Genomic DNA, 11068 nt, shown 5'->3' with positions numbered 1-11068 from the left:
ATTAAGGGAAATACAAAGACAGTGAATTTCAAAAGAGCCAATTTCCCTGGACTACGAACCTTGCTAGAAGGCATAAATTGGGATAAAATCTTAGGAACAAAGAACACGGAGGAGAGATGGGTTCGCTTTAAGAGCATATTAAATAAGTGCATTAGCCAGTGCATCCCATTGGGTAATACATTTAAAAGCGCAAACAAGTCCTGGATGGCTTAACGCGCCAATGTAAAAATGCATATAAAAGCAAAAGAGAAGGCTTTCAAAAAAATACAAGGTTGAGGAATCCTCAACAGCATTCCGACTTTATAAAGAATGCAACAAGAAATGTAAGGGTGCAATTAGGGAAGCTAAGATAAAACACGAAAGACACATAGCGGAGTACAGCAAAAGAAAAATCCCAATAAATTCTTTAAGTATGTAAACAGTAAAAAAGGGAGGACAGACCATATTGGCCCCAAAAAGAATGAGGAAGGACATCTGGTTACAAAGGATGGGGAGATGGCGAAGGTATTGAATTTATTCTTAATCTTCACGAGGGAATCGGGGGACTTCAGTAACCAAAACTGCAGTGTTTATCCTCGTGACACATCACAGGAAGCACCCTCATGGCTAACAGAGGACAGAATTAGAATTAGACTTGGGAATTAATAAATCACTGGGGCGGGACGGCTTGCACCCGAGTGTATTTAGGAAACTCAGTCAAGAAATTGGATAATAAAAACAGTGTAGCGCTTCGATAATAATAAATGTAAACAACATAAATTATAAAAATAAATATAACAAAAATCACATAGATGTAAGTGCCTGAAAATGAAAGTCCAACATTAGGCGTTCAATCCACTATGTTGATGGCATAAGAGTGACCAAACTGTCACAGAGAAGAGAAATGATGTACTAGACGAATGTATTCATGCTGGTATACTTGATTGTAAAACATCAGAGAAAAGTAGATAAATACTTCTTACCGGAACAGTTGGACTCACACAGTCATATGACGGTTGAGTCTAGAAGGCTTAAGGTCACAATCTGGGACCAAAGAGTGTAAGGAGAGAGGTCAGTTGAGCTGATGGAGGAGCTCCGGGCGGTTGTAGGCTCAATGATGGATCCCTCCAGATGGAACTTCAAGGTGTTCAAGCTCAAACGCAGCCCGCTGTACCAGTACTCCAACCTCCCCCAAATGAGAAGGGGGGGTGTTTGTGAGGTTTTAAACCAAAGCAATGAAAGAAAAGAAAAAGAGGCTCCACATGGTGCGGGTCAAACGATAAAAAGACGTTGATTTATTGAAGTCAAAAGGTAATAAATGACTTGGTGATCACATAAAAAAGCAAAAATAAAATTAAAAGCAATGTGGGGTGCCAACAGCTCGCGAGCTGTTGGCACCCCACATTGCTTTTAATTTTATTTTTGCTTTTTTATGTGATCACCAAGTCATTTATTACCTTTTGACTTCAATAAATCAACGTCTTTTTATCGTTTGACCCGCACCATGTGGAGCCTCTTTTTCTTTTCTTTCATTGCTTTGGTTTAAAACCTCACAAACACCCCCCCTTCTCATTTGGGGGAGGTTGGAGTACTGGTACAGCGGGCTGCGTTTGAGCTTGAACACCTTGAAGTTCCATTTGGAGGGATCCATCATTGAGCCTACAACCGCCCGGAGCTCCTCCATCAGCTCAACTGACCTCTCTCCTTACACTCTTTGGTCCCAGATTGTGACCTTAAGCCTTCTAGACTCAACCGTCATATGACTGTGTGAGTCCAACTGTTCCGGTAAGAAGTATTTATCTACTTTTCTCTGATGTTTTACAATCAAGTATACCAGCATGAATACATTCGTCTAGTACATCATTTCTCTTCTCTGTGACAGTTTGGTCACTCTTATGCCATCAACATAGTGGATTGAACGCCTAATGTTGGACTTTCATTTTCAGGCACTTACATCTATGTGATTTTTGTTATATTTATTTTTATAATTTATGTTGTTTACATTTATTATTATCGAAGCGCTACACTGTTTTTATTATCTTATCTGTTGAACTTCGTTTGTTTTTGGTGTTGGCTGCTGTTGTGGCCGTTGTGGCCATCTTTTTACAAACTATAGCGCAGTGTTTTCCCTTTTTTTTTTTTTTTTTTGTCAGTCAAGAAATTGCTAGACCATTCTTTCTAATTTTTTACTGACAGTCTACTTACTGAAATGGTACCAGCGGATTGGAGAAAAGCCAATGTAGCACCAATATTTAAAAAGGGCCCAAAATGCATCCCTGGGAATTACAGACCATTAAGCCTAACATCAATTGTATGCAAGCTCTTGGAGGGGAGGATAAGGGACTATATACAAGATTATAGTAATGAAAACGGTATCATTAGCAGTAATCAGCATGGATTCATGAAGAATCATTCTTGCCAAACCAATCTATTAACCTTCTATGAGGAGGTGAGGATGAGGTAAACAGTTCAATCTCTGTATCTTGGGACAATACTAAGCTAAGCATGGCAGTAACTTTTCCGCAGGATGTGGAAACCCTGCAAGAAGATCTGAACAAATTAATGGGGTGGGCAACTACATGGTAAATAAGGTTTAAATGAAAAAAAAAGTAAAATAATGCATTTGGGTGGCAAAAATATGAATGCAATCTATACACTGGAGTGAGAACCTCTGGGGGAATCTAGGATGGAAAAGGACCCAGGGGTCCTAGTAGATGATAGGCTCAGCAATGGCATGCAATGCCAAGCTGCTGCTAAAAAAGCAAACAGAATATTGGCATACATTAAAAAAAGGCATTAACTCTAGGGATAACATGAGAATTCTCCCACTCTACAAGACTGCTCTGGCCGAGTATGCTGTCCAGTTCTGGGCACCAGTCCTCAGGAAGGATGTACTGGAGATGGAGCGAGTACAAAGAAGGGCAATAAAGCTAATAAAGGGTCTGGAGGATAGTTATGAAGAAAGGTTGCGAGCACTGAACTTATTCTCTCTGGAGAAGAGACGCTTGAGAGGGGATATGATTTAAATTTACAAATACCATACTTGTGACCCCACAATAGGGCTAAAACTTTTTTGCGGAAGGGAGTTTTTTTTTTTTTCATAAACAATTTTTATTCAGGAATATGCAAACATACAGCAGATGAACAGGCGATTGTATTCCATAACACAGCGTTCAAGATGCTATTAACAATATTGCATAGAATCTGACTAACAGAAGTAACCGAAAACCTAATAAGATTTGCTCATAGACAACCCATTCTGATCAGACTGGACCTGTGCCTGGAACAGGCGGTAGTTGATCACCTTCAGCAGAGTTTAAGAATAAAATAAAATCGGGGGGTGTGGTCGGATGGAGATGGGCGTGAGTGAGTGAGCAGGAGTGTGAGTGTGTCCGAGCTCCTAGCCTCCGCCCTGCGATGCGAGGAACGCAGCCCGCTGGAGGATACAGCTGCCGCTCCCTGGCTCCCTCTATCGTAGCTCCGTAATGAACGTTCGACCTGGAGCGCGCGCTATCACGATTGCTGCCCAGCACTGACGGAGATCGCCGAAAGAACCTGAGGAGGACTCCGCGGTAGGTTTCGCTACCGCGGGAGCGCGGTCGGAGATCCGGTCGGAGATCCGAGGATAGACGAACACTTAAAACGCTGCACGAGGACACGCGGAGAGAGCCCTACGACTGCCTCAGACGAGTAAACCTCCCGTGACATCTGCCAGCCCTATTGATGAAAGAACCCTGGTTGCAGAGTGGTGAGAAACGCTATATAATCTAGCGGGACGGAAGTTAGAACCTGTGTAGTAGAGACTTGGTTACTTCTGATTGCTTGGAATGTTTGCTTCTCCCTATCTGCTTTACTTCTGATAATCGCTGGCCGAAGCGTGCTCACCCCACAAACATAATTAACGTGGGATTCAGGTGCCGCGCGCTTGGTGAATTGGCTGGCCCCCCTCAAGGCTCTCTTGTTAAAAAATTGGGCCTTTTGCTGGGAGAATTGATTTAGCGATACAAACTGCTATATTACTACCTTCCGCTGGTTTAGTGACTCCTCCACGTGGACTTTACCATGCTTAGCAAAAGAGCGGTAGAAGATATATCCCATGGAGAGGGGAATCAAAAAACGCGTGCTGCCAAAGAAAAACTAAATCAAGCCTCTGCGGCCTTGAAACTCGAGCGCTTTGCACATGTAACTTCCCCAGGCAGGAAAGTCCAACACCATCCACCAGGTCAATCTAAAATGCAGGGGTCAGTGGGTGACAGAAGGAGTGCAGGTCGCCCTTCACTGGACCCTGGTACCCCACTGCCGGGAGGCGGGGTAGGTGAGCTATCCCAGGAGGACAGCAGGATGGCCCAAAAACCCGGGGGGGGGGGGGGGGGGGTGGGGAACCGACTTTACGAGAGATACTGCTGGCGGTTAATGATTGTAAGAATTCTATTTCTGGGCTGGACAGCCAACTGAGAAATATTCAAAATGAACTGCACGCTATGAGTCAACTATTAAGCAACACCATCGATAGAATAGACGCTCTAGAGGGAAGATTAAGCATGGTTGAAGACGAATTATCCCCCCTGCAGGAAAAAATAGCTACACTTCAGAAACAAATTGTCGCACAGGCATCCAAAATTGATGACATGGACAACAAGAACCGCAGGAATAACGTGCGACTAATTGGCTTGCCAGAGGGAAGCGAGGGTCCTGACCCCGTAATTTTTTGGGAAAATTGGTTCAAGGAATTACTGGGAGATGTCTCCTTCTCCTCGCCCTCTAGCATCGAAAGAGCCTACAGAGTTCCTCTTAGATCTCACCTATCAGAGGGACGCTGCAGGCCAATGATATTGAAATTTGTTAATTACAATGATCGAGTGATTTTGATGCGGAGGGTTAGGGGATTGGGAGACATCTTCTACAAGGAGACTAGGGTGTCATTTTATCCAGATTTTTCACCGGACTTACAGAAACAGAGAGCGGAGTTTATTCCTGTTAAACGCACCCTGAAATCGCATATAATTTTTATATACAAGCTTCTTCTTTTTTTTTTCTTCTTCTCTTTTTTTTTTTCTCTGTAGGGCATGATTGGTGCTATGGAGGGATTACGATCCCACCCTATAAGATTTTTGATGGGGAGTGATAAGATCACGTGGGGGGATGGTGAGCTCGGACACTTCTGAATGGGGTATGATTATACCGGCTACAATTGAGACCTCTAAGGGTGGCTCTGATGGGCAGGGTTGGGTGGGGGGTGGGAGGGAGGGGAGTCCTCGAACACACACTGTGAGTAACGGGGCGGCGATGAGGGACAGGTTGAGAAGGGGAGTGGCGCCGGGGAGAGGAAGTGGTTCCCTCCCCCCTTACCCCCTCCCCTTCATGGGCATATTAACCACTGGAGCCGATGGGCAGGAGGAATATTATTGGAGTTGATGGGTAGGTGGAATATAACCTCGTGGAACGTGAGGGGCTTGGGAGACCCTAAGAAACGGAGGTCTGTGATGTTAGAGATGGAAGGAAGGGGACCTGGTTTGCTTTTTTTGCAGGAAACCCATCTAACCCCAACTATGGCCCCTCTGCTCCATGACCGGAAATTCCAGGCATACTACCACTCCTTTTATTCATCGTATTCCCGCGGCGTGAGTGTGTTGGTATGGAAGGGCACGGATTTTTTATGTAAAGAGTCCCAGATAGATGGGGAGGGGAGATTTGTTTTCTTGCACTGCCAGGTGGCTGGGCAAGAATGTATTCTAGCAAATATCCTCCTTTCAAACTAGAGGTTATGGATGAATTTCTCATGTTCAGTCTGGGCAAAATGGGTGTCCCATGGATAATTGCTGGTGATTTCAATGAAACTATAGATAAACGCCTAGATCTATTCCCAGTTGGACAAGGGAATCTAACAGGTCGATTACACGAACTTCTACTGGAAGTTGGTTTAAGAGACATCTGGCGTATGCGACACCCCCAGGATAGGCAGTATTCCTGTTTTTCTAGTACCCACCAGACGCTATCAAGAATATATATGGGCTTGGGGAACAATGAGGCAGTGGGAGCGGTGGTAGACATAGAATACGGGGTACGGGGGATCTCAGACCATTCCCCTTTGGTTATAACTTTGAACACGGGAGAGTGCGTCCCACTGAGAGAGTGGAGAATAAACCCCGCTTGGCTGGAACTAATTGATAGATCCAACCTTTTAGGGGATCAAATAGGGGAATTTCTCCAGACTAACAGGGGGACAGCGGCATCTGGAATGGTTTGGGATTCCCTAAAAGCCTTTCTTAGAGGAACACTCATACAGAATATTGCAATAACAAAACGGGAATCCCGAGACCAAGAAGGGAAAATTCGAAATGATGTTATTCAGGCTGAGAGAGAGTTTGTGGAGGATCCATCGCCGGGGAAACAACAGACTTGGGAGGATAACCAACAGATATATAAAATGGCACTTCTAAAAAGGGTAGAAAATCAACGTATTTTCCAACGCCAATATTATTTTGGCGAAGGGGAGAGGGTGGGTCGAGCTCTTTCTTTATTGACTCGAACCAATAGTCCCCCCACAGGAATACAGGCAATTAAAACACAGAAGGGTGACCTTGTCTTTAGGCCCTCCGAGGTTATGAAGGTACTGGGTGATTATTACAGAACCTTATATAAATCAACCACACAGGGTCGGGAGGGCCTGGCCACTAATTTTTTGCAGCAAACAGATATTCCCGTGCTTTCAGACCAGGATAAATTGAATCTAGATTTACCACTTACTTTGGAAGAACTAAAATGTGCAATGAACAGTATGCCCAATTGTAAATCTCCTGGTCCCGATGGCCTTCCAGTGGAAATTTATAAGCGATACAGCGAACAGCTGATGCCGGCACTACTGGAAACGTTAAACTATGCATTAGAGGCGGGGGAACTCCCCGCTTCAATGCGCAAGGCTAATATCACCTTAATTCTTAAAGAGGGGAAGGACCAACAAGAGGTCTCGTCATACCGGCCGATATCTCTGCTATGCTCAGATATAAAAATTCTAGCCAAGGCCCTAGCAACTCGGTTAAATAGCTGTATACATAAATTAATACATCCAGACCAGTCCGGGTTTATCCCGGGCAGAACAACTAATACTAATATTAGGAGGGTTTTTCTAAACTTACAAATACCTAGAGATAGTGACAACCCAGGTGCCATATTAGCTTTGGATGCTACTAAGGCTTTCGACAGCCTGGAGTGGGACTACCTCTGGGGCGTATTGGAACGTTTTGGCTTTGGCCCCCAATTTATCCAATGGGTAAAACTACTATACAGGGGACCCAGGGTCAAGATTAAAATGGGGACCCTATTTTCTGAAGTGTTCTACCTAGAAAGGGGTACGAGGCAGGGATGCCCGTTGTCTTCCCTCCTGTTCGTGCTAGCTATGGAACCCCTGGCTGTGATGGCGAGATCACGCTCAGACATCCGGGGATTCCGGCGCGGACTGGAGGAGGAGAAGCTGGCTTTGTTTGCAGACGACGTCTTGTTTTTTCTTGACGATGTGCGCTTCACCCTGAATAGGGTAGTACGGCTGATGGATGAATTTGGGCAGCAATCAGGCTTGGTCATCAATTGGAGTAAATCAGCCCTTATGCCACTATCAGAGTTTGAAGACCAAACATCGTCTATAGTCGAGGGACTAGAAGTGGTACCTAAGCTGAAATACTTGGGTGTCTGGATTCCCAGAGAGATAGACCGGTATGTTGAGAAGAATTTGGTACCATTACTGGCAAAGTTGAAGCAGAAGGTCAACAGCTGGTGTCGCCTTCCCCTGTCAGTGGCGGGGCGTTGTAACTTAGTAAAAATGATTTGGCAGCCACAGATCCTATATATCCTCCACAATTCCCCAGTCTGGATCAACCAGAAATGGTTTAACAGACTGGAGGGATTAATTCGAGAATTAATATGGAAAAAGAGACAGCCTCGGATTCGGCTGCGGACGCTGCAGCTCCCTGTGGAAAAGGGAGGAGTAGCGATGCCACATTTAAGAACATACTTTCTATCAGCCCAGCTCCAGCATTTGACTGGGGCTGGACTGGAAGAGGGTGGCTGCCCAAACCACAAATTGATGATTAACAATGCATATCATAGAACTCTAGCTGAAGTCCTGGAGGCTAACTCATTTGCTTGTAAATGCCCCACCAATGCTTTGGCGAGGAAAGTATGGCAGATAGCTAAGCAACTCTTGGCCTATGGGGGGGTAACTGAGTATACCCCCCTATGGAACAACGGAGAACTGGCCGAATTAAATAGTATAGCCCGGTCCCTGGAGTGGGAGAGGAGGGGGATTAGAAGACTGGTGCATCTCTATCAGGGGAACACTATAAAATCTTTTGAAGACCTTCGACAGGAATTCGGCATCTCCAATAAAACATTTTATATATATTTGCAAGTGAGGCATGGGATACATTCACAGTATGGCACACTTATTATTGAGAGGACAAAGAATCCCTTGTTACAGAGATTCCTCGAGCAAGGACAAACAAAGGGCCAGATCTCTAGCCTATATACAAAATTCAGGGATAACGTTTTGAATGGAGAGGGACCGGATAAGAGTAGGAGGGGATGGGAGGAAGACCTGGGACCAATTGAGCAGGAACAATGGGACGAGATCCTAGCACAGGGGAACCTGGTGTCTATCTCCCCATCGCAGCGTATGTCCCACAAGCTCTTTCTATATAGGGCATACTACACCCCCAAAAAAAATGCAAATCCAGCGAAAGCACATACAACAGGGTGGACAACGGGCATCTCTGCCTTGTCCCGTTGTGTATGGAGAAGGCGTCCGACAGGTGGTTATTTACTTTGACCCGTGCCCTGAGGTTGGAATATAAGGCCATAATGCTGGCTTTCATGATTGGACCAACCCTGATTGAGTCCAGGACTGATGCCATATAGTCCCATGCCACCCTGTCGAATGCCTTCTCCGCATCTAGTGCCAGGAAAAAACCCTCCTGCCGCGAGGACCTAAGCCAGTGGTGCAGGTTGATCGCTTTAATAGTGTTGTCCCTGGCTTCGCGTCCAGGGACAAACCCCACCTGATCCAGGCCAACCCAACTCGGGACTAGGTGTGCTAGACGGGAGGCCAAAATTTTAGCGTAGAGCTTGACGTCTACGTTCAGTAGGGAGATTGGGCAGTAGCTGGCTACCTCAGCCGGGTTTTTGCCCTCTTTGGGGATTACAACAACGTACGCTTCCAATAGCCTGGCTGAGTCGCAGGGACTGGCGGAGAGCGAGTTAAATGCTCTGGTAAATTTCGGGGCAAGGTAGTCCGCAAACGATTTATAATAGAGAGCTGTAAAGCCGTACGGGCCTGGTGTTTTGCCCGGTTTAGTAGATTTCAATGCTTCTAGGAATTCTACGCTCATAATGGGTTCTTCCAAGGCTTTGCGATCCACGACTGCAAGTGCTTTTGGGCTATACATGCGTAAGAATTCCCTAATGGAGCCCTCCCACACCTCTGGTTGCAACTCAGGTTGGCCAGAAGGCTGTAGATTATATAGATCACTGTAGCACAATTGGAATTGTCTAGCGATATCCTCACTTTTCGCATGGGATATACCTGCTCTATCTGTGATGTGGTGTACCGTATACATTGCTTTGCGTTGTTGGGTGGCCCTAGCTAGAAGTTTCCAAGGTTTATTGTCTTGTTCGTAAAACAGCTTTTGGGTTAGACTATTCCGCCGTGATAGCACTCTGTTTAACTCCTCTAGTAAGGCCGCTCCTGTTTCCGCCAGTTCCTGCGCAACCTCTACTGCCAAGGAGCGCTTGTGCTTGGTTTCAAGTTTATGAATTTTGGAGGACAAGTTCTGAATTAAGGCTTGATGGGCTTTCTTTTTCCTGGCCGCGATAGCCAGCAACCGCCCCCGGATCACACATTTGTGTGCTTCCCACTGTATCATGGGGGACATCTCTGGAGTAAGGGAGTTTAACAAGACACACGGCCACTCATTAAAATTAGAAGAAAAGTGGTTTAACCTTAAACTACTGTAATGTTCGGGTGATTAAGCACAATTGGTAGATGCACGTTTTAGTCTACATCAGGCAGGCGTTTTATGGTTAAGGGCCTGGTAGCCCACGTTTATTATAAGAAAACAAAATATTAGTTCATCCAGTAATCCCACGCAGGGGTTTAAATTCATTCAGCACACAAATGAACATACCAAGCCACCTGGCTCTCAATTGTCAACAGTTCCTCTGCTTGCTCCCAACAGATTTGTCAACTCTTTCCAGCCCCCTGGACTCACCGGCTTCCTTAGTCTTCCTGACTCTCAAGGTTGTCAGCCTTTCCCAGTCCCTTACACGGACTACAGTCTCCCACAGGGCAAACCACTCTTCAACCAGCAGCAAGCTGCTCACACTCCACCACACCCCCTCTACAACTTCCTGTCTTGCTTTTTAAAGACACTGCCTTAACAGGTGGGTTAATCAATTTTATTCCCTTAAAGAGAGCACAACCCAAACAGAGGGGAAATATAGTGTCCTTCCAGGACCCAGCCACGGCGTCCATTACACTACGTAGCGCAGTGGTCATCAACCCTGTCCTCAGGGCCCACTAACAGGCCAGGTTTGCAGGATAACTGAAATACATCACAGGTGAAATAATTTTCTGCTTAGTGATTGCAGCATTCTTGTCTGCATCTCCCCAAGGTAATACATAAAACCTGGCCTGTTAGTGGGCCCTGAGGACAGGGTTGATGACCACTGACGTAGAGGGTTCTTTACTTTTAGTGCAGCAAGGATGTGGAATTCCCTTCCACAGGCAGTGCTCTCAGTGGGGGGCATTGACAGTTTCAAAAAACTATTAGATAAGCACCTGAACGACCACAACATACAGGGATATAAAAGTATAAAATATTTGTTTTTTTAAAAGGCCCCTTTAAAAAAAAAAAAAATAATAAAAAAAGTTCTTTAAGTGCACTGTGTTTGGGTGCCAGACACAGTGCACTATGAGAAGCGCCACGTCAATGCGATCATGAGATTGCAGACGAGGCACTTTATTTGCAGGCTTTTGACCTGGTTTGCGGCACATTCCAAAGCGCAGAACAGCTTCCACCCATAGTATTACTACAGGCGG

The sequence above is a fragment of the Lithobates pipiens genome, unplaced genomic scaffold (genome assembly GCF_037356315.1).
Source record: "Lithobates pipiens isolate NorthernLeopardFrog02 unplaced genomic scaffold, aLitPip1_a1.2 Scaffold_109, whole genome shotgun sequence".
NCBI classification, from domain to species: Eukaryota; Metazoa; Chordata; class Amphibia; order Anura; family Ranidae; genus Lithobates; species Lithobates pipiens.
Note: the sequence above shows the minus strand (reverse complement) of the source record.